General features: G+C 63.1%; 1 protein-coding gene across 1 annotated transcript in view; it reads left to right on the forward strand.

Annotated features, from left to right (window-relative positions):
- The first annotated feature begins 3,075 nt into the window (after positions 1-3,075).
- The window catches only part of LOC117653706 (heterogeneous nuclear ribonucleoprotein C-like), a 41,060-nt gene continuing 23,615 nt past the window's right edge, over positions 3,076-20,520 (forward strand). The window contains exon 1 of the mRNA XM_034399551.1: positions 3,076-3,361. The gene's annotated coding sequence lies outside the window, so the exon portion shown is untranslated. The remainder of the gene's footprint in view (positions 3,362-20,520) is intronic.

The following is a 20,520-nucleotide window of genomic DNA, read 5'->3' on the forward strand; positions in this document are numbered from 1 at the left end:
CGAAGAGACTCTGTGAATGCCTTGAAATTCCCAGACGAGAACGGCCGCATTTCGCTGCCATGTTAGTCGACGCACCGGAGGGGCAAGTCGCGCGATGATCCCTTCGCGTGCCTGCACTTTTAAAGCGTCTCTGCAGCGTTTCTCCGAGGGCAGGCCGAGGGCAGGGCGGCCGAACAGCGCCTCTTTGTACTGGCCTTATCCCCCGCCGCTAAAGTCCCCCGCGGAGTGGCCGGGGGAAGGGGGGGGGCGGAGGGGAGGGGGATCCTGGCGGGGGTTCCTGTCGGGGATCCCGGACACGTAAGGCTGAAATACGAGCTCCGGCGCTTCGGGCCAAATCTTGCGCGAATTAAAGTCGATGTCCCCCCCTGCATGCTGAGCAGGTCGGCCCGGGCCGGGGCAGGCCGGGGCCCAGGGGCTCGCCCCCTCCCCCCACCGCAGGGACTCCACCGGGCTGTCGGCCGGGTGGACTAACTCCCAGGGGCGCGCCCACACTAGACAACAGCCAGGCAGCCAGCCACCCCGCCCGGCCCGTTCGGGTGGGGCGACGTGTGCGATTGTGGCTTGTGGGGGTCTTTGGTGCAGTAGACCGCGCGAAAACCGCCGGAGAAATAGTATTTCAAGTTTTCCGCCTGCTGTGGCAGTGACGCCGTGCTGTGCCGACGTGCGCGCGGCCGGTCATGCGCGTAATTTGAAAATTTAAAACTCCGGACAAAATTAATGTGGCGAGTCTGACGCAGAGCTTGCGGCCGGCCGCACGGTCCACTGGCGGGGCGGCGAGGCGACCCCTCCATGAAATAAATTACGGTATAATACCCTGCCGAGCCGTGGCCCGTGGCGTGGCGCCGCGCTCCGCGGACACGGGCCGTGCATTAGCACTTGACTTTGCACCCCGTCGTGGACATCGAGGCGGGGCGACCGGCCGCGCCAAGGGAGAGCCGAGGGTCGGGCCAAAGGGCCTAACGCCCTGCCAGCACTGCCACACCGGTAACTACACAGATTGACATGTGAGTGAACAATGGAGTCGGCAATGAACCTGCCCTGCCGGATGGTTTGCAGTCATTGTGGAGTCGGGATTCCTACGAGTGTCGCCGTCGGGGGGCTGGCTTCCCTCCACCTGCGGGGACATAGTGCACCCTGCCCTTGCCCGCCCCCCCCCCCCCCCCCCCGAGCTGCGGCCGCGGCGCAAATCACGGATCTCCGCTCCACATTTTCCAGCTCATGAATTTCTGATGCTGGCAGCGAGCGGCGGCCTCGCCATGGGCATGTCCCGGGCTTTGTCACTTCTTCTTGCTCTTGCTCTTTCTTCTTGTGCCATCATCTCTCTCTCCCTCCTGCAGCAGCCTTTCGCCTTCTACCTCGAAGAGGGGATCATTTCGGCGCGGAATCTTTGTTAGACGCCCCGCTGCCGCGCTGCCGCGTGGATTGGCCGCAATACGGCGACGCTCTTAATATTGCTGTCTCGGACAACACGACGGAGCGGCGCCGCCACCGCGCGCCGCCGGCCACAAGCCAGCCGCGGCGCTGGAGGAGGCACGACGGGACACTGTTGTTGTTGTTGTTGTTTTCGGTCCCTGGTCGCCGTGTCGCGGCGTCAACCCTGGTCAACCCCCGCTGCCTAGGACCGCCTGCCGGGACGGACAGGAGGAAAATGCAGCGTGAGAAAGGAGTGTGGGTGTAATTCATGGACTATTAAAAGCCGCGGAAGAGGGGTGCGTCGCTCCGAGTCAAAAGAAGCAGAGGGAGATAGAGGCGGATAGATAAGGAAGGCGGGTCGGACCGAGCAGCCGGCCAGCAAGGCAGACAGCATAGAATAGACGGACGGGTGCCTGGAGTCATGGCCGGAGTCATGGAGTCGCGGGGAGTGGGTCGGCTAATGGGATAACGCCAGCATAACTCCGGGCCAGGTACACAAACCAGTAGGGCTTGGAGGCGGCTGGGGCGCGGTGCGCCGTGCCGTGGCCGTGCCCCGCTGCCCCTATCACCCATCTGCCGCGTGCCCCCGCCGTGCGCCCGCCGAGGCCCCCCCTACCCCCCTCAGATGGCATCGCACGTTCGGGGATGGGGTGGGGCTTGTTTCTGGAGCAGTGTATGACGGCGGGCTGTTTACCCGCTGCGATGTAACCTCAGCAGTGCCGGCGATGGCGCAGGCTGCGCAGGCTGCAGGCAGCGCAGGTGGATTGGACTGCGCAGTGGCGCGGCCCTGGCCCGGGCGGGGCGGGGCGAGGCGGGGCGTGGGGTTGATTTGATTTCGCACAATTAGCATCTGGAAGCGCGGGGCGCGCTGGGACTGCGAGCAGTGGCTGGAGGGGCCGTAGCCCTGCTCGCCCTGCGCGCGAACACTCAACGACGGTATCCTTTCTCTCCTTTTACTCAGAGCCGGGTCCCGGACCAGGCGTTGCAAACGCCACACTGGTTTTGCTGTGAAGACTCGGGTCGTCCTTGGAACTCGGTACGGACTGACAGTTTCGCCGGCCGCAGACTCGACTGAACCAACAATATTTTTCCAAAGTTTCAGACTGCTGTTGCCTTATTTTTCAGCAGCATTGACTGCAAACAAGTTCCGACCACTTTTGCGTCAAAAAGTGTTCATCAGTAAAATTTCAAATTAAAAACAGTGTTATCTGTCCGCTTCACAGCGGAAGCACAAGCCGCCAGCGCCGTGTTTTGTTTAGCCCGGGGCCTCAACTTCCGACCACTGCTGCTGCCGCTGCTGCCGCTGCGTCGTTGTTTGTTTTCCCACGGCGGCGGCCACGTGGAGCTGACGGCCGGTGGCCGGGCGGCTCCCTGTCGCACTAACCTCTGCCAAAAAGTCCGGCGAGGGCTCGACTCGCTTCGCTCTCCGCTTGCCGACGTCCTGAATCGAAACCGGATGAGATTCCCAGTGAGCCGACTCGTGTTTTGTCTAACCCGGCCGCCCGGTTCTTCGTTTGGTGGTGTCACCTGGTCGTCAGAGCCTCCCTTACTTCTGCGCCGCCCTCCCCACCACGCCCCGCCTTGCCGCAAGGGAGGGGGCGTGCTGGCGCGCTGGCGGCGCGGCGTCCCCACCCCGCCGCCCCGCCTCAGTCAGGCCCCAGCCGCTACCCCGCTCGGACGTACGCCCCGCGCCGTCCACCACAGCGTCCTGCCACTGCGACCACGATATCGACTCGGCCGTGCGACGACGACGTGGCTGCGACTCCCTGCTAGCCTGCTGTCCTTGCTCCACCGCCTTCCCGACGAACGCCGCCGTGACGGTAGAGGCGGCCACCAGGACGCCGACGACGACGACGAGGCTCGGCGTGGAGGCGCCACGCGCGGAACGCGAAAAGCAACAAGTGCAGTGCTGGACGGCCGCGACACGGCGTCGCTCGACGAACTGAAGGTGAGTGAGGCCGCCGTCGTGTCCGAAAGAACGTCCAGTCCCCCGTGCTCCCTGCTCGTGGAGGCGTCCGAGTCCAAACGGCCCGAACGGCCGTGACGTCACGCGGGGCTTGCCGTCGACGTCCATTACCAAGCGTATCGCCTTTCGCCGGTATTCGCAAACACCGTGTGAGTGTGAGCCCCGCCGCCCTAAAGCAACATTCCGCTGAGTCTGTGCGTCTGTGTGAGTGAGGGGCGGCTCTGGGCGGCAGCCTGCAGCGCCGCCGCTCCCGGACGAGCCCACTAACTTGTGTTCAATTTGGATAACTGCCCGGGCGCTAGGCTACGCTAGGCTGCTCGTCGCGGCTAAGAGCTTTAGTCGCCGTACGTCTTGGCGGTAAATGGCGGCATGGCGTTCCGAGACTTGCACAGTTAATTGCAGGTTGTGCTGCCCGCCCCAACGCCGACAACGTCCTCTCCGTTGTTGCAAGCCGCGCGCGCGGCTCGTCCATCACGAGGACCTCCTCCACCTCCGCCACGTCAATATCGCATCTGCGGACGCCGTCCTGACGGTTTTACGATGCCGGCGTCCTCGTCCTGCTGCAGGACGCGGCCGAGGCGGCCCGACCGCGGCCCGGCCCGGCCCGCCGCCGAGGGGACGCGCGCTTTTTTCGGCACTCTAAAAGATTGCCTCTCCTCTGGATTGGACGCGTAGCGCGCGGCTTGTTGTATGCACCGCCAGACCTAACCAAACCGCATCGGCGCGGTGGTGCCTGGGTGGCGGGGCGGCGCCGCGGTGCAGTTGTCAGCACGCCGCGGCACTGCTGGCCGGCGAGTGCCTCTGATGTGGCGAGCTAACGAGACTGTGTGCGTGCGTGTGTGATGAGATTGTTTGCCGATGCGGGAATGGAACGGCCGGGGCGTGGGGATGCAATGACACGCGGCGCGGCATGTGCTTGGCTGTGCTCTCCGCACCCCCGTCCCGAACCACGTCCGCGAGGCCGCCGACAACACTGTCCGCCGGGAGGCGAGGAATCTCGCCCATCCGCGTCTCAACTGTCGCTCGGAGTTAGTCCAACTCGCCGGGCACCTTGTCGTCCCCGGCGCCGTGCCTTTGAATCGCCGCATCGCCGCGCACTGCCGTGTGCGCTGTCAGCCCGCGCGACGGGGCGTGGCGGGGCGGGGCGGGGCGTGGCGGGGGCGGTTGGTACACAGGCGCCGCTGGCGCGAGCCGTCGCGCCTGTCAGTGGCGTCATCGAGGCCCTGCAGGCCGTGCAGACCGTCGTGTTGCAGATTTGGCCAGTGTAAGTCGCTGCCATTGGCGTGGCGTGCATGGCGGCGTCTGGCGGCCCTTGATTTACCGCGTCGACAACAGCCAGCCCTGCCCTGCCGCCGCCAGCTCGGCCGGGGCGGCCCGGTGCAGCTGCAGGTGCGGATGCTCGCGACAGCCGAGAAGCCACCCCGGCCCGAATTTAGCGCGCGTCGTCGTCGGGGTGCCGGTATATTTGCTAGTCGAGTAGCGCCTGCCGCCTGCTGCAGCACGCCGAGTGCGAGTCCCAGGCCATCAATAATGTCGCCGTGTGCGACGCGGCACGGCGCGGCACGCTGCGGCAGTGGCAGCAGTCGTGTCCAATATTCAGCACGGCAGCATCAGGACGCCGACAGGGCCACGCCGGCGGCTGTCAGGCCAGGCCTGCAGACTGGTTCCGAGAAAGTGGTCTCTCTCTCGGACTCACAGGGCGCCCCTTTGGGGTGCGAGAGAGACAGGTGGGCGGGAACGGCCTCTCGGCATCAGCCCGCAAGCGGCGGCTCGGCAACTCCCACACCTGATGCTCCGTCCTCGGCGAGCCGCAGATGTCGTCGTCGTCGTTTTCCTCCTGCAGGGCCTCCGCTCGCTGGCCCTCTGGCCCTCTGGCCCTTTGGCCCTTTGGCCCTCTGGCCCTCTGGCCCTCTGGCCCTTTGGCCCTTTGGCCCTTTGGCCCTCTGGCCCTTTGGCCCTTTGGCCCTTTGGCCCTCTGGCCCTTTGGCCCGTCCTGCCGTCTGCGGGGCTTCGCCGAGGCGGCAGGGCACAGGGCGTCGCATTGTCGCCTCCCGGCTCATTGAGGTCCGAGACCTGGCGGAGTCCTGGCGGAGTGGGCCGGCCTGCTGGCTAACTATGTGACTTGAACCGTGACAGTTGGCACGCGTGACACCTTCTCACCCCCACCTGCGCCTATCGCGCTCACGCACCCAATTAGCGGTCCACTTGCCGTCAAGCTCCCAGCGCCCCACTAAATCTCCATAGCCCGGCGACGACAGCTCGCGACGCCCCGCCCCACCGCGCGGCCCGCGGCCTGCAGCCGGCCTAACCGCCATCCGTTGCATTATTAAAACTTTTTCGGCGACGAATTGGCCAAACATTATACGAAGATGATTCTCCTTATGCCGCGGCCCCGCCGCCCCGGCGCGCGCCGCCGATGCGAAACTGCCGTTTTACTGCCCCGGAGGTGCGGCGCCGAGGGCCCAGAGGGCGGTCTCATAGAATATTTGGCGACACTAATGAAATTCAGCCGTTAATAATAAACTCGCGGCACTTGGCTTCGGGTATCGAGGCGAGGCGAAGCGAGACGACGCGCGCGCCGCGTCCGCGAGGCGGCCCGCCACACGCTCCATGAACTCCCCTCCTCCCTCGGTGAGCAACTTTTCAACGAGCTTGTCGACTCCCAGGCCGGCCGCCGTTTTTATTTCGCTTCATTTTTTCTCGGCGAAGTGCGGCGGCGGCGTTTTTAAACATAAACAGTTATCCCGCGGGGAGCGCGGCTGTGCCAGGCCGATTCCGGACAGCGCTGGCTCCGTCTCTCTCGCGCCTGCGGAACGCTCCGAGTGCGAGGGAGACAGAGAAACTAGCGTTTGAGCGCTGCGGGGGCTGTGGGCGTATCATTCTCTGCAGTCCTGGACGTGTTGCTGGCGGCGTGGCGGCCCGCATGCCACTGTGCTGTGGCTGCTCTGGCTGCTTTGCCTCGCACTGTAAAAAAAAATCGCGAATCCTCAGGTCCTTGGGGTACGTTTTTTGTTCCGAAGGGTCTGATTTTTCACTACTTGAACCCGGGGTCAAACAAATTTTGACCCATGGGTCAGATCGTAATGGCCACGGACCCGAGATGGACCTTTTTCGCACCCACTTGATGCAACATTTTGTGTGCCGTGGACTCGGAATTGACAAACCCTTCATGTCGCTTTTTTCTACGGCCCATGACGCACCCTTGTCAAACCCATGTGAACTAAAACTCGGCCCCTAGGATCGTACAATTCGCGTGGCTCGTGGGTAGATAAATCACAGACCCCCTCCGCGCGGCTTCTCTGTGGCCCATCGCGGAGTTTTACAGACCCATGGGTCACAATCTTCCCTGTCGTGTAGGAGTGGGGGGAGGAGGGACGGAGCGGGAAGGGGCGGGGCGGGCGGCGGGCGGGGCCAGGTAGTCGGGCGCGGTCACTGCACTTATGCATCTTTTGTCCCTCCTCCAGACGCGCGCTCAAGTAGTCGAGTGGTAAGGCGATGGCACTGTGATCGGGGGGCCCGGGTTCAATTCCGGGTCGCTGCTGATGCAGGGGGACCGGAGCAAGTCACTCGGAGAAGGGGCAAGTGAAAGGCGACGGGAAAGGTGAGAGGAAGAAGGCAGCAACAGCCAAGCCGTGAAAATTAGGGGAGTGAATCGATCGCGCGGATCGAAAAATATTTTCGTTAATTTTGTCGTGCCGTTCAAGTTCTTTTTTTTTGACCCGCGGGTGAGCATTTTCCTAACTATTGGTCCTAATTATTGACAGACCCTTGCCCGTCCATCCGCCGACCCCGGCTCGGCGTATACCTGGCACACGCGGCAGGCTACTTCCCCCACCCCTCCCCGCTGCTCCTCCGGCGCGGCCGCACCGTTTTCAGAACCCATGGGTCTGAATCTTCCCCGGCGCGCGGAAGCAGAAGTGCCACCCAATGGGTCTCAATTTTGTCGACCCGTGCTTGGAAAGTGTGCTGCCAGACCCATGGGTCCGAGAATTGTTCGTCTTCTTTTTTACAGTGCGCCGGCTTGCCCGGCTTGCCACCGCGTAAATGTTTACACGCAGCTTTCGCCCGAGTCCATGTGCGAGTCTGCGAGTTCCTCTGGCCGCGCGAACGCCCAACGCCCCGCGGCAAGACGCGTCAAAAGAAGTAGCCCCATTCGACTGGGACGCCCGGCCCTCGGCCTGGCCCGACTGTTTTGCGTGCCTGGCTAGTATTTTCCTTTGGTCAACATGAGTTTACAACGCATCACGAGGGGGAAAAAATAGAGGATGCGAGGCTGGTATTTGAACCCGGAACCGCCGAGCCGCAGTCGGTACCGCAACCGTCTGCGCCACCGAGGTGGCCGACGTTTTGCAGTGGACTTGAAAGAGTGTGCAGGCGCTTGATCGGTGGGATGACCCGCGCACCCTCCTGCAGCCCTTCAAGGCCTTCAAGGCGCGGTCCTCCTGGGCGCCGCCCTTGTCGAGCTTCACCACCCGCCCCGCCCCGCCCCGCCCCGCCCCACCGCACCCCCTTCCCGACCGGACGACGGCCGGACTCTGCAAGGCTCGTCACGTTCAAAACGAATAAATACGTCAACAGTGAAACCCTTTTTTCTCTCTCCCTCGGCGAAGACGGTCGAGGAGCAGGAGAGAGGGAGAGAGACGGGCGGACAGTCTGAGACAGTCGGACGCAAACTCGGGGGAAGGGCTGTAAATCTCTCGCCTTCTAATGGAGTGCTGCTGGACAGCGTTTGCTTGCCTGGCTTGCCTGCAGGCTGGTTCCGAACAGCGGTTCCCTCATTCTGGCGTCTCTCTCGCACCCCTACGGGACCGGGCCGCCACACGAGTGCAAGAGAGACAGAGCGACCAAAGCGCGCCCTTCGGAATGAGTCTGTTGGGTATTGCTGGCTCTGGTGCATCCCAGTCGCGCCTCCGCTTCGGCCGCCCGGCCGTTCCTTCCGAGGGTAGTCGGGCGGGGCGGGGCGGGGCGGGCCGCTGGGAGCCATCAATCACTCGCGTCTTAATTCCGCGCCCGGATGTAAACCTGATTGCGTTCTCCGTCTGGTCTGGCCGCCCAAGCCAAGGCCCAAGCCACCCCTTCCGGGCGCACTCCGCCACTGTGATTCATTTTTACAGCCGTCCAAGAAACACGTAACGGGCCGCCCCTCCCTCGCCACTTGGAGCGCCCTGGGCCCGCCGCTCGGGGCGTGGACTGTCTAATTGGGTATCGCATTTCGGGAGTAACGATGTGCGCCTCGTGTGTGCCGTGTGGGGGGTGGTGGGGGGTGGGGTCGAAACCGCAGCAGGGTGTGCATGCGCGTCTGTGTGAGGGGGCGAGTGCGGGTGTGTGAGTGTGTTGTGTGTTGTGGTAAAGCGTGTCGATGGCCAGGTCAGCCTCACCCCGTGAGAAATTGGTGCGCCCGCCCCCACACAGACACACACACACACATACAATCACACAGACGTAGGCAGCGCGCCGACGTCCGCCCCCACACTCACACGTGCACCCACCCCGCCCCTCCCGAGAGTCTGTGTCTGTGTGTTTATTGCAAGAAGTAGAGTGTCTATTTTTGCGCGCGCTTTCTATTCAGCCGGCCGCTTCCCACTTTTCCGCGTCGAGGTGCGAGTGTGCCGGCCGGTGTCGGCGTGTGTGGGCGGCAGGTGACTGTCCTCCCCGGCCAGGCTGTTCCGTCCCTCTCGCTCTCACGGGGCGCGGGCCGGCCGGTCCTGGTGCGAGAGGGAGACAGAGCTCCGTTCGGAGGTAGGAATCAGCGCGCTGGCAGGCAGGCAGGCAGGTGGTGGCCGGGTGATTATCACCGTAGGTTGTCACTCGCGTTCCCCGGGGAAGTGCTTCTTAACTAGACCACATAGGATGTTGAAATTTGTTTTGAGCTCGCCCCTTGGGGTCCTTTACCACCCCCAATCTTGAGTTTTGAGCTGCCACTTCTGAATCGGCCTTAATAATATCGAGAAGTGGTCAAAAAGTGAACTCCGTCCACTTCCCCCGCACCAAGTCGATTTCGAAAAGTGGTGTTTAACAACCTCCTGCGAGATGAAAGCAGACTTTCTTCTGACCAACATGAAAGAAAAAGTATGTGGGGTCACATCATCGGCCACGGTGACTTTCTGAAAGCAACAAGCGTGAAACAGCACGTCATCAAAATTGTTCCCCCAGTTTTCATGTGAACTCCGTCCACAGTGCTTATTTAGGCACCAAAATCGCTAAAATAGCTTTAATAACACGACCCGACTCGGGAATTGTGCATCTTTCAGTTCTCCATCCGCCACCACCAAAATCAGCTGGCTGGTGTTGCGCGAAGGGAGTCCAAGTGGAATTTAGTCTTCGATTTCGCTGCGTATGTTTTTTAAAACGAACTCCGTCCACCCCCTTTTCTCGAAAACCAATGTTCCAAAAGTGCCCCGATTTCTTCAAAAGTTAGGTTTTAGTGGCCCCTTTGATAAGCGCTTGGTCGGAAGAATCGTATCTCAGCCTAGCGACCAGTGCGTGGCGAGATACAGTGGTTGTAAACGGTACAAGAAATGAACTCCGTCCACCCCTTTTCAAACTGCATATTTCAGCATAAAAATCAGGTTGTCCCGTAACAAGATTGATCAGAATGAATTGTGTCGTCACTTAAATGCACTTAATAGGCACCACAGTTCCTCAGACCTGCATTTAAATCGTTTTTTTTAAAAGGGGAAATGGCGAACATAACCTCAAATTGCCGTACGGCGCATGGCACCCATACACCTATGGTTGCCGGTTTGCCCGGCGCTTCTCTCTGTTCTGTTCAGCGCTGTGCTGTGCACTTAGCTGGGGATCATTTTACTTTCTTCCACTTCTGTTTTGACCACTCTTTGGCATAATCTACGACCGTTACCTAGCCTTAGAACTTGAAAAAAACAGCAATTTGAAATTTGATTATGAATTATTAATTTCTTCCAATCTTTTTTGGGCTGTCATTTCTAAACCCGTGGGCCGATTTCGCGGAGGCTTCGTATTTTTATCCTTCTAGTAGTCCCATATCGCCTCCGTGCAAAAAGAAATTTTTTCGGGAACCTTTTATTTCAAAAGTATCCTCGGGCTAAAATGACAACCTACGCTGATAATCACCCGGCCGGCACGTGTACCGCACCGCGGTGTTTACACTGGCGTCCCGCCGCGCCGCACGTCCGGCTGCCAGCCCCGTCTGCCCCGCCAGCCCCGCCAGCCCCGCCAGCCCCGCCAGCCCGCACTGCGGCACGCCCTCCCCCCCCCCCCTCCCCCTCCCCCGCTCCGGCCGCGGGTACTTGCCCCCTGGCGGAAAGAAGCTAGACGAGGGTGCTTGGCGCGCCGCTGGGCCGCCGCTGGAAGTCTGAGAAGGGTGTGTCCGCGTGCGGTGCGGGGCCCAGGGCCGTGTAACTACACTGCGGCCCGCCGCCCGCCGCATGGAAACCCGAGCCCCGTGCGGGGGCCTGGTGGCGGCGCTGGGCCCTGACAGTGCTCCGGGCTCGTGGGGGTCGTCACGGAGAGCACCCCGCCGCCACCAAGACCCCCGCCGCCACTAGCTCGCTGACACGTGAATGCCCTGCGCTGTCGGTAGGGAAGCAGGCAAGGACCGACGAACCATCGCCTCTTTTGAGTCTAGCAGCGCCCGAAAGGCAGACGATCATTTGTGGTCCAGCCATTAATCGCAATCGCAGGCGCCTGGCGGGTAGGCCACGCCGCGACAGCCGCGTCGTCGCGTTGCCTACCTCGCAGGCTGGAGCCACTGGAGCCGCGTCCAGTGCTTGCAGTGCTCCAGTCGCGCAGTCCGTCCGACACGCCGTTCAGTTTATCGACCCGCATAAGCGGCAGCGAGGGGCGTGTTTTTTATTTCCGTTAAAAATTCAGGGGCGCGAGTCGCGCTGCCGGCCGATAACGCGTTTATTGACGCCGTAAACAACACTCTTGAGGCGGCCAGCCTATCTCCCGCGCCGCGAATCATATGCAAATGCAAAGTGGCAAAGCGGCAGGGCGCGGAAATCGCCCACACGGCCACACGGCCACACGGCACTTCGCGGGGCCACCCGCCTAACGAAGCCCTTATTTGTTTGTTTGTTTTGGTTGTTGTTGTTGCTTTGCAGTGTAAACTAGCGCGGGAAATAATTACGAGTTGGCCCCGGGGACCCCTGCACTGGATAGTGGCGGCCCGGCGCGGCGCCCTGCAAGGCGAGCTGCTCGGGTGCCTCTCAAGTAGCAAACTCGGAACAAAACACACGCAAAAAAAAGGCCAAAAAAGGGGCAAGGAGGGATTTTACCTGGCGCTCTTTAATTATTTTAATGAGTGGGAACGCCTCGGAACGCCTCGGAACGCCTCGGAACGCCCTGGCGGTGAAGGAATCTGCCCGAGGCGGTGTCCTGGCGCCTCGTCCCTCGTTCCGTTCCGCCTGCAGTGTTGTTCTGCTGCTGTATAATTCCACGGTTCTACAAGGTTCGTGCCGTGGCGCGCCGCGCCGTGCCGCGCCGCGCCTTCACGGCTCCCCGGTGGCCATTCCCGAGTAGTTTAGAGGAATGCGGAAACAATTTTATTTGGTGTTGCCCAGCCCAGCCCATCCCGGCCGCGCCGTTCACTTGGGGCCGCGTTGGGAATTCGGCGGCGGGAAGGAGGAATGGATGACTGCTTTTTAAAAGCCGCATCCCTTGCCGCCAGTGGAATTATGCGTGTTTCTTGAAACAATTCTTGGTGCAGTGTTGGCGCTCGTTTTGCGCGGTGCTTCCTGGTGGCGGCCGTCACAGCACCGCGGAGTTGCCGGGTAATGGAGACCGTGTCGCGGTGTAGGCCCGCCCGGGGCCCAATCGAAGCTGACGAGACGGACGGCCGCGGCCGGGACGTCGGCGACGACGGCGGGGCGAAATCCGACCGCGCGAGTCACCGCCAGCACCGCCTTGTAGACATCTAATTATCTTCTCTTTGTCTTTTTCCGACACGGCCGCCGAGGACGGCGCGGAGATCCGGCCGCCCCGCCCCGAGCAGGCAGAGCCAGGCGCGCTGGAGGAGGAAGGGGTGGGGGAGGGGAGGGGAGGGGAGGGGAAAGAGCCCCGGGGTGGTTGCTCGCGGCATCTGTCGGACTCCCTTTGATATCCCGGGCACTGCCGGCACGGGGATGGCCCTCTTTGGTCGTGATGAAGGAGAGCAGCAGCGCGGCCACGGCCTCGGCCGCCGCGGTGCGCGCGGACAACGACGCCGTCAAGGAGGACAGGAGCTCCAAGCTTCGGGCGCAGCCAAGGAGGCCGCGACTTCGGCCAGGCGTCGCGCGGGGGATGAGCACCGCCAGGCCGGCTCGCGTGGCTCTATCGGCGCGGATGCGCTGTGTGTGTGTGTGCGTGTCGCGACTGTCCGTGTCCGTGAGCGCGCGTGTGTGGCCAGGCATGACGCTCGCGCCCCCCGTGTGTACGCCAGCAGAGAGGGATATGGAAGGGGTGCATTGCAAACCAAACGGCGAACCGAACCGCCACGAACGAGCGACATGTGCGCACAAGTCACCCCCACACACAGACACACACACACAAGCGCGGCCCCCTGATGGTAACTGAATAGGTTCGTAATGTCCGCGCCGCGCGCCCCCGCGCTGGACCCGGCACTGCTGCTGCTCGTGCCGCCAAAGGGGTTCCGCCCCGCCCCGCCCCGCCCCGCCCCGCCCCGCCCCGCCCCGAGGGGGACGCGCGGCCCCCGTGGGGCTCCACCAGGCTCCCCCGCAATAACAATGGCCGTAACGAGCGATTGCCGCTCATTGCGGGGGTGTGGCGGGGCGGGGCGGGGCGGGGCGGCCAGAAAGGCCCCTTGTTAGTGGGGCAGTTGGGGCTGTTAGCTGTTAGGAGCACGGCAATGCGTCGCCACTGGTCACCATTGCCTCGGCGGCGCGGTGTGACGGCCAAAGGCCAAAGGCCGAAGGGCGGTGCACTCGACAAGCCGGCCAGCAAATCGGTTTGTGTGTTTTACCGCCGAGGGCCGCCGTGCCGTGCCGCCGAGCCGAGGGCTTGCGGGTCCGAACGGCCGGCCCTGGAGGGGAAGGGGGAGGGGGAAGGCTCGCCTTTTGTGAGGATTCTAATGATGAGGCAAGGTTGTAGGTAAGGGCTGCGCAGCCCAGCCCAAGCCCAGGCCGAGCCGGGCCAGCCTCTCGGTGTGCTTTTGATTATTCGGATTCCGCTTCGGGACCCTCATCTCCCGGCGACGCGGCGACGCCGAGGCGTGGCGGGAATTCCTGCACCGCGGGGTGGAGTGGAGTGGAATGCCGTGAGTTTTTGTCGTTTTTGAGCCTTCTTTTTGGGCGAGGGCGCTCATGGACTGCAGTGCCTGCTGCCGGGATGGCGGTGGCATAGCAGCCCAATGAGTGCATTTCGCGCCTCGACGCCCTGACTGCAGTTCGGCCCGTCACATCTGCCGGACGCTGCCGCCATGTCCAGAACGAGGCCCTTCTGGTGCTTCTGGGCAGCGCGGCCCGCGTCGCGTGTAGTTTTGATGCCGCGCGAGTGCACCGCGGCGCCATGTGCGACAGCAGGCCGAGTCCGAAAGAGTGCTGCTTTCGTCGTGCGGCAGAGAGACAGAGTGAAGGAGTACGAGTGCAGAGTGCAGCGGAGTGGGTTCGGCTTCGCTGCTTTTCTTCGGCCCGCGGCGTTGCGACGCCCCGACGCGCCGCTTCGGCTTGCTTGTTGTGTCGCTTTCAATGCGGCGATATCTTTCCGATCGCGTCGCTATTTCGGTCCGGCCAGCGCCAGAGGGGCGGGGCCGGGTGCAGCGCGCAGCTAGACGGCCAGACACCGCCTCGGACTGACTTACGGTGTGCTGCAGGGGGATGCAGCCTGCAGCTGAAGGCTGACTTCGAGGCAAGCCAGCCCGCGCTCTGTCTCTCTCGCTCTCTTATGGCGTTGCTTGCCGGTGCGAGAGAGACAGAAAGCGACGATCTGCAGGCGGAGGCCGGTAGGCAGCGCCCCGCCGAGCCGTAACAGCCCGCTGGCGGCACATCCACACATTATGCCCCCGACTGTGCTGCCGACTCACCTCTAGCATGCATAATGCACTGAGCGAGCAGCTCACGCACACCACGCGGGCCCTGGCACGCGCTCTCACACACTGTTACAATCACGCACCACGCCGGGCCACGCCCCCCGCAAGATGCAGGCCGCCGGGGCGCGCGCTGCCCTGCCGCTGCAGACTTGGGCCCGCGCCAAAGAATGCCGTCATCCTCCACCCCGTCCTGCCCCTCGCCCCCCAGGACCGCCGCTGCCAGGGCCCCGCCAGGACCCCGTGCCATCCGCGCGTGACACGGCGACTGGTCAATCCATCCGACTTCACCTGGGCTGGCTGCCTGCCTGGCTGACTGCCTGCCTGCCTGGCCGCCTGGCCGCGCTGGCGGCTGACTGGTCTTCATCGCCGCGCGATTTCTCATACCGGCCGTACTCCGTCACCTTCCGCGCCATTTATAACGCGGTGACAATGAAGCACCCCTTTCATTTTTACTCTTTTTTTTTCGCCTTCCGGCCTTTTTGCGCGCGTATCCGCGTGTGCGGCGATGAGTCTGCGGGTTGCTTTATCTGCCGTGTGCGGGAAGTGTGTTATTGTGCGCGGCTGACGGGCATCGCTGGCATCGCCGCGGCCCGTCACGTGTCGGTGGGTAAATTGCGCGTGGGTCGCGCGACGCCATGCCATGCCATGCCACGGCCACGCCGCGTCCCCCGGGGGGACCCTGGCGCTGACGGACAGGGGGCGGGACGCGTCGGGTTGTCCCGGAGGTGAAGCCGGTGGAGCCGGTGAAAGTGGTGCCGTGTTGTTTGCTTTGACCGTAGAGAATCCCCGTGCGGCGACGGCTGATTGATTGCGAGATGCTTTGGGAAGATCCTCTGTCTCTGTCTATCTTACGCTGCACTTTTATTGCCGCTTTGTTGCTGTTGTTGATTTCAGGCTCGGACCCAAAAGGCCCCAGCGGATAAGACCGCAAAAGGCCCCCGATCGAGATTCGACCATTTTTTGACCAACTTGGTCGGAAAATCGTTGCGGTCAAAGCCAAAATCGTTGTGGTCAACGTCTTCCCGATACAGGGCATGAAAGAGTAGGGTCTTCAGAGTACGAGGACGTCGAGGGAGGCCTTTTACGGCGGCTAGATCGGACACAGTGGCCACCCAAAATCAGCAAAATCAGCAAATTTCCGAGATTCGACCACTTTTTGACCAACTTGGTCGGAAAATCGTTGCGGTCAAAGCCAAAATCGTTGTGGTCAACGTCTTCCCTATAAAGGGCATGAAAGAGTAGGGTCTTAAGAATACTAGGACGTCGAGGGAGGCCTTATACGGCGACTAGATTGGACACAGTGGCCACCCAAAGTCAGCAAAATCAGCAAATTTCCGAGATTCGACCACTTTTTGACCAACTTGGTGGGAAAATCGTTGCGGTCAAAGCCTAAATCGTTGTGGTCAACGTCTTCCCGATACAGGGTATGAAAGAGTAGGGTCTTAAGAGTACGAGGACGTCGAGGGAGGCCTTTTACGGCGACTAGATCGGACGCAGTGGCCGCCCAAAATCAGCGAAAACGGCTACTTTCGGAGATTTAGTCACTCTTTGACCAACTTTGTGACGTGACTGGTCCCAAACCCGAAGGCCCCGGCAGATTTTTCTGCCTGTCTGCTCTGCCCTGGCCAGCCCGAGCCTGGTTGATTTGCAGCCGCGAGGCCGAAACAAAACGAGGGTCGCGGCTCGGCCGCGCGGAAAATGATTGTTGCGCGGCATTGTTTGTCCGCTAACAACCAACCGGTCCGCCTATTTTTCGCGTCGGTGTTGCTGTCTCACTCTCTCTCCCTCTCTCTCTCTTTATCAGCGGACGATTGGGCCGCCGAAATGCGCGGCGCGTCCGACGACTGGTCGCGCTGCACGGCGTAAAGCGTTTAGGGAGGGAGGCATGCGAGGGGCGTTTCCCCACTCTGTCTCTCTCGCACTCATGGACCGCTCCGTGGCCGTTGTGGGGTGCGAGGAAGACGCAGTGATGATACTCCGTGTGGACTCCGTTGGCCTCCGCCGGCTTGGCCTAGAAGGCTCCCTGCTTGGCTACGCTTTCGCGCTTTGGCGGGTCTTTGTTTCCAGCCCGCAAACACACTGGAAACACACGGCCCGGCCCGGCCGCCTTGTTTGCCTGCTTGCCTCGCTGCAGTGCGTGTTCCTGCTCTTCCTCCCCGCCTGCGGCTCCGCGCTCCGCTTCCGCCGGCCGGCCGCGCGCCCGGCAAGCAGGCACCACGCCGACCTCCGCGCGCCGCGGGCGGGCCCGCCTCGCAGGCGCTCTCCAAGGCGTGCCGCGGGCCGCGCTTGCCCCACTCCAGGACAGGCAGCCGGGCCGGCCGGGCCGCAGGGAGCCTCGCGGGGTGGGGGTGTAAATTTAGACCTTTCCGTCTGGAAGGCGGCCACTGGGCAGGAGGGGAGGGCGAGGGGTGACCTTGGGGGAGCACCCTCCGAGTCCGTGTGTCCGGCTGTCCGCCGGGCGGGGCGCTGCGGACCAGAGCGCCGCGAGAACAAAGAGTTCGGTGCGAGGGAGACTCTCGGGCGCGGACGAGCTGGAACTCGAAGACAGATAGAGAGGAAGAGAGAGACGGCAGGGCGGAGGGGCGGGGCGGAGGTAAAGCCGGGAGGGAGTTAAGAGTTGGATAAGTTATTACCGCGAAGGCTGTAGGGCTGTAGGGCCGTAAAGCAGGCGGATTTACAGTGGGAGTCACGGCCAGGCTGTATGCCTTATGCCGCGGCGGGGCGGCGCGACGCGGCGCGACGCGCTGCGAGCAAATTCCTTGACGCGTGACTCAACTTATCGGCACCGAGGGGCGTGCGGCGGGGCGGGGAAAGACTTAGCCGCGCCGAGCATCCGGCTACAAATTAACACAAGCGGCCAACGGGGTGTGACAGCGGTTCCGCACCGGGCGGGTGGCCCGGAGGACGCCCTGGAGGACGCCCTGCACGCAGGCTCATTCCGAGCGGCGCTTCTGTCCCTCTCGCACCCCTACGGAAGGGCTGCGAGAGGGAGAGAGAGTGCTTCGGGTGGCGGGTCGGTGGGCGGGCCACCGCACACCACCACATGGGCCACGTCGCTGCAGCCCCCCCCCCCCCGGCCCCAGCGGGCTGCAGGACGAAAGCCAGAGCCAGACCCCGCCGGAGTCTGAAACTAAGCCGGTGGCTAAGCCGGTCCCGGCCCGTCCCCGGAGCGGCGGGTGGCGCGGCGGTCGCGGCTGAACGCGTCCACGCGACCCTCCTCCCCACCCCACCACTGCGGCCCCCTGGATTACCGCTATTCGTGCCAAGCAGAGCCCCGCACAGCCCCGCACAGCCCCCCACGCACGCGACAATTTGCACGGAGGGACGGTGTCTTTGGAACTCCGGACGGCGTCGCGAGACTCCCTCGCATCCGCACGGGACGGCCCCACTGGAAGATAAAAATTTTATTGGAGTTCATTTTGATTTATTGATTTTTCAGGGTTTACATGATAACGCTTAAACCGCCTCCACAGGAAAATCCTTCTTCTGGGACACTGTTGTTTATTTTTTCCCAAGTGACAGCGAGTCCGGAATAAAGCCGTGAGGCCGAAACAGATTTTCCGCCGATCAGGGAGTCTGAAGACACCGAGGTACCGAGGTGTAAGACACGCTGACCCTATTCCCCAATTAAACTCGGCGGCTCAGAGCGAGCGGCGCTGCGCAATCCCTTTAACGGAATCCCATTACACCGCTATCTGTGCCCCCCACCTGGCCGTCAGGCCGTCGGCGGGGAGGGGGGGGGGGGGGCGGCGCACCCGTTTTTGACGCCGCGCTCATTTGTCCGCTGATTTATGCATGTATTAGCATTAAAAGGGCCGAACGTGTTATCTTTTCGAGCACGGGGCCGGGCGGGGCTGGCCGGGCCGGCAGGCCAGTGCCTCGGGCCGAGGCCAGAGCGGCGAGGCGTGGCCGCGCGGCGTCATAGGTGGAGGGCACACCCTCGCGCCCTGCTCCCCCTGCTCCCTAAGCGATGTAATCACACACACACACACACACACACGCACGCACGCACACACACGCGCACACACACACGGCGTGCCGTGCCGTCGTCGTGTACACAAGCGCCCTATTTGCATATGGCGCGGCCTGCTGGAAATGCAACGAATGCAGCGAATGCAGTGAATGCCGCAACAAAAGCCGAGTCATTCCGCGCGGCGTGTTTGGCAATCGGACTCGCCAGCGAAGCCTCCCCCGGCCGCGCCGTGCCACGCCGTGCCGCGCCCCAGGGCCTTCGGCGAGCGGCTGGGGTTCGCTGTCTCGCTTCGCTTCCGCCGACGGGATGTGGCTGGGACTGGGACTGGGATCCACGCGGCGCTCTTTAGTCAATACATACCGTGTCTGTTCCGGAGCCGGCGGGGCGGGGCGGGCCCTGTTACGTGACCCGCGGCGCGCTGCTTAGCCCGGCCCTCGAGACCTTCCCCTTCCCCCTCCACCCGTCCCGGGCCCGGCCGTAAAACACGACGATCTCCATGAAGGGGACCTCAACGACGCCCCGACGCCCCGCTACTCCCACGTGCCGGCGTGTCCAACAGCCCCCAGGGGGCCCGGGGCCCTCATACGGCGCGCTCTCTTATTCAAAGACGGTGCGAGCACCGGGCCGCCGACCCCACCCGACCGGCCGGCCGGCCCGCTGCCGAGCTACTAGACGTACTCGCCCTGCGCCGTCAGCGTTGTTTGGAAGGTCAGCCCTTCTGTCTGAACGCGCTGATCCGTCCTGTTTGCGGCGGTGCGACCTGGTCTTTCGCCCAGAAGGTCACGCTGTCGCTGTCACGCGGCGATGACCGGCCTCTCGCTTCCACGGCTCCTTTCCCGCTTCACCCCTCCCTCCCTCCGCCAGGCACTGCATTAAGGTCTCATTGAGCGGGTCCGCCCATGCGTCGCCGTCGGGCCGTGGGGCCGTCACTCGCGACGCCGCCGCGCCGCCACGCCGCGCCGCTCCGTGATAACAGTGCCGGTAACGACGGCCTGACGACGCCGTGAACGTCATGAACGTCGCCACCATGAATATGTGATGGCAGCGCCGCCACCTCGTCCGCCACGGCGATGCGGCGATGCGATGGCACGGCGAATTACCGCCGACGGCGGCCTCGGCCTCCACGGCCTCCACGGCGCAGCGCAGCAGGCCGATTCGCGCGCACCCAATTTGCAGTCCTGTTCCGGCAGGCTGATCCCCAACAGCGCCCCGTCGCTGTCTCGCTCGCACCCACGGGACGCCCCACGAGTGCGAGAGAGACGGAGACTGGGCATCTGCCTGCAGCCTGCAGGTGGCGGGGGTCGAGCGCAAAGCCTTCGCCAACTTGGGAGGCCCCGCCTGGGGGCCGCCAGCCGTGCTGTGCTTCGCTTTGCTTTATGTCCTCGGGGATGGCGCGCGGCTTAGCGCCGTCCCCGGCCGTCCCCGCGCGGCCGTGACGACGCCGACGACGACATTGTCTTCGCCTCGCGCGCCTCCGCGCCTCGCGGGACGAGAATGGCGTCATCCGAAAATTAAATTCTGAGACTCACGCCGAACAGCCTCACCACAGTGGGTCTAAACGGTCGAAAGTGCGAGGAAAATGTTATTGTTGAAGTCGACTCAGTTGGGTTAAAAGATCACCAGCGTGACCTTACATTCTTCTGGCCAAGAGCATTTTCCCGCCGCAAGAGCATTTCTGCTAGCGTAGAGCATTTTCCGCCGCTGCTCCTGAACTTGGCCGGGCTTGTCGCTACACGGCGTGTGCGTGTTAACAGATTTGTTTAGACGCGCAGCGCAGCGCAACGCAGCGCAACCGGCGTAAACTAAGTTCGCGAGCGCGCGAGGCAAGGCGGGGCCGCAGATTTGACTTTTACAGTCCGGATGCAGAGGCGGGGCGGCCCCGCCACGCCTCACCCTGCCACGCCCCGCCTCGCCCCGCCAGGCCACGCCACGCAACGGATCCCCACGGCGGCGTTAACGGCGTGCTTCCCTCGACGAGGGGGGCCTCGTCGGCGACATGCCGCGCGCGCCCCGCTAAGCCTAGCATAGTGCGTGCCCGTGTACTGCAGGGCGCGCCGTGCCTGTGAGAGTGTGTGTGTGAGAGAGTGAAAGGGGAGGTCGCAGGGGAGGGTCAAGTGCTACACCGCCACCACGCCCTTCCGATGGCGCGTGACAGTCTCTCAC

The sequence above is a fragment of the Thrips palmi genome, unplaced genomic scaffold (assembly GCF_012932325.1).
Source record: "Thrips palmi isolate BJ-2018 unplaced genomic scaffold, TpBJ-2018v1 HiC_scaffold_8, whole genome shotgun sequence".
NCBI lineage: Eukaryota > Metazoa > Arthropoda > Insecta > Thysanoptera > Thripidae > Thrips > Thrips palmi.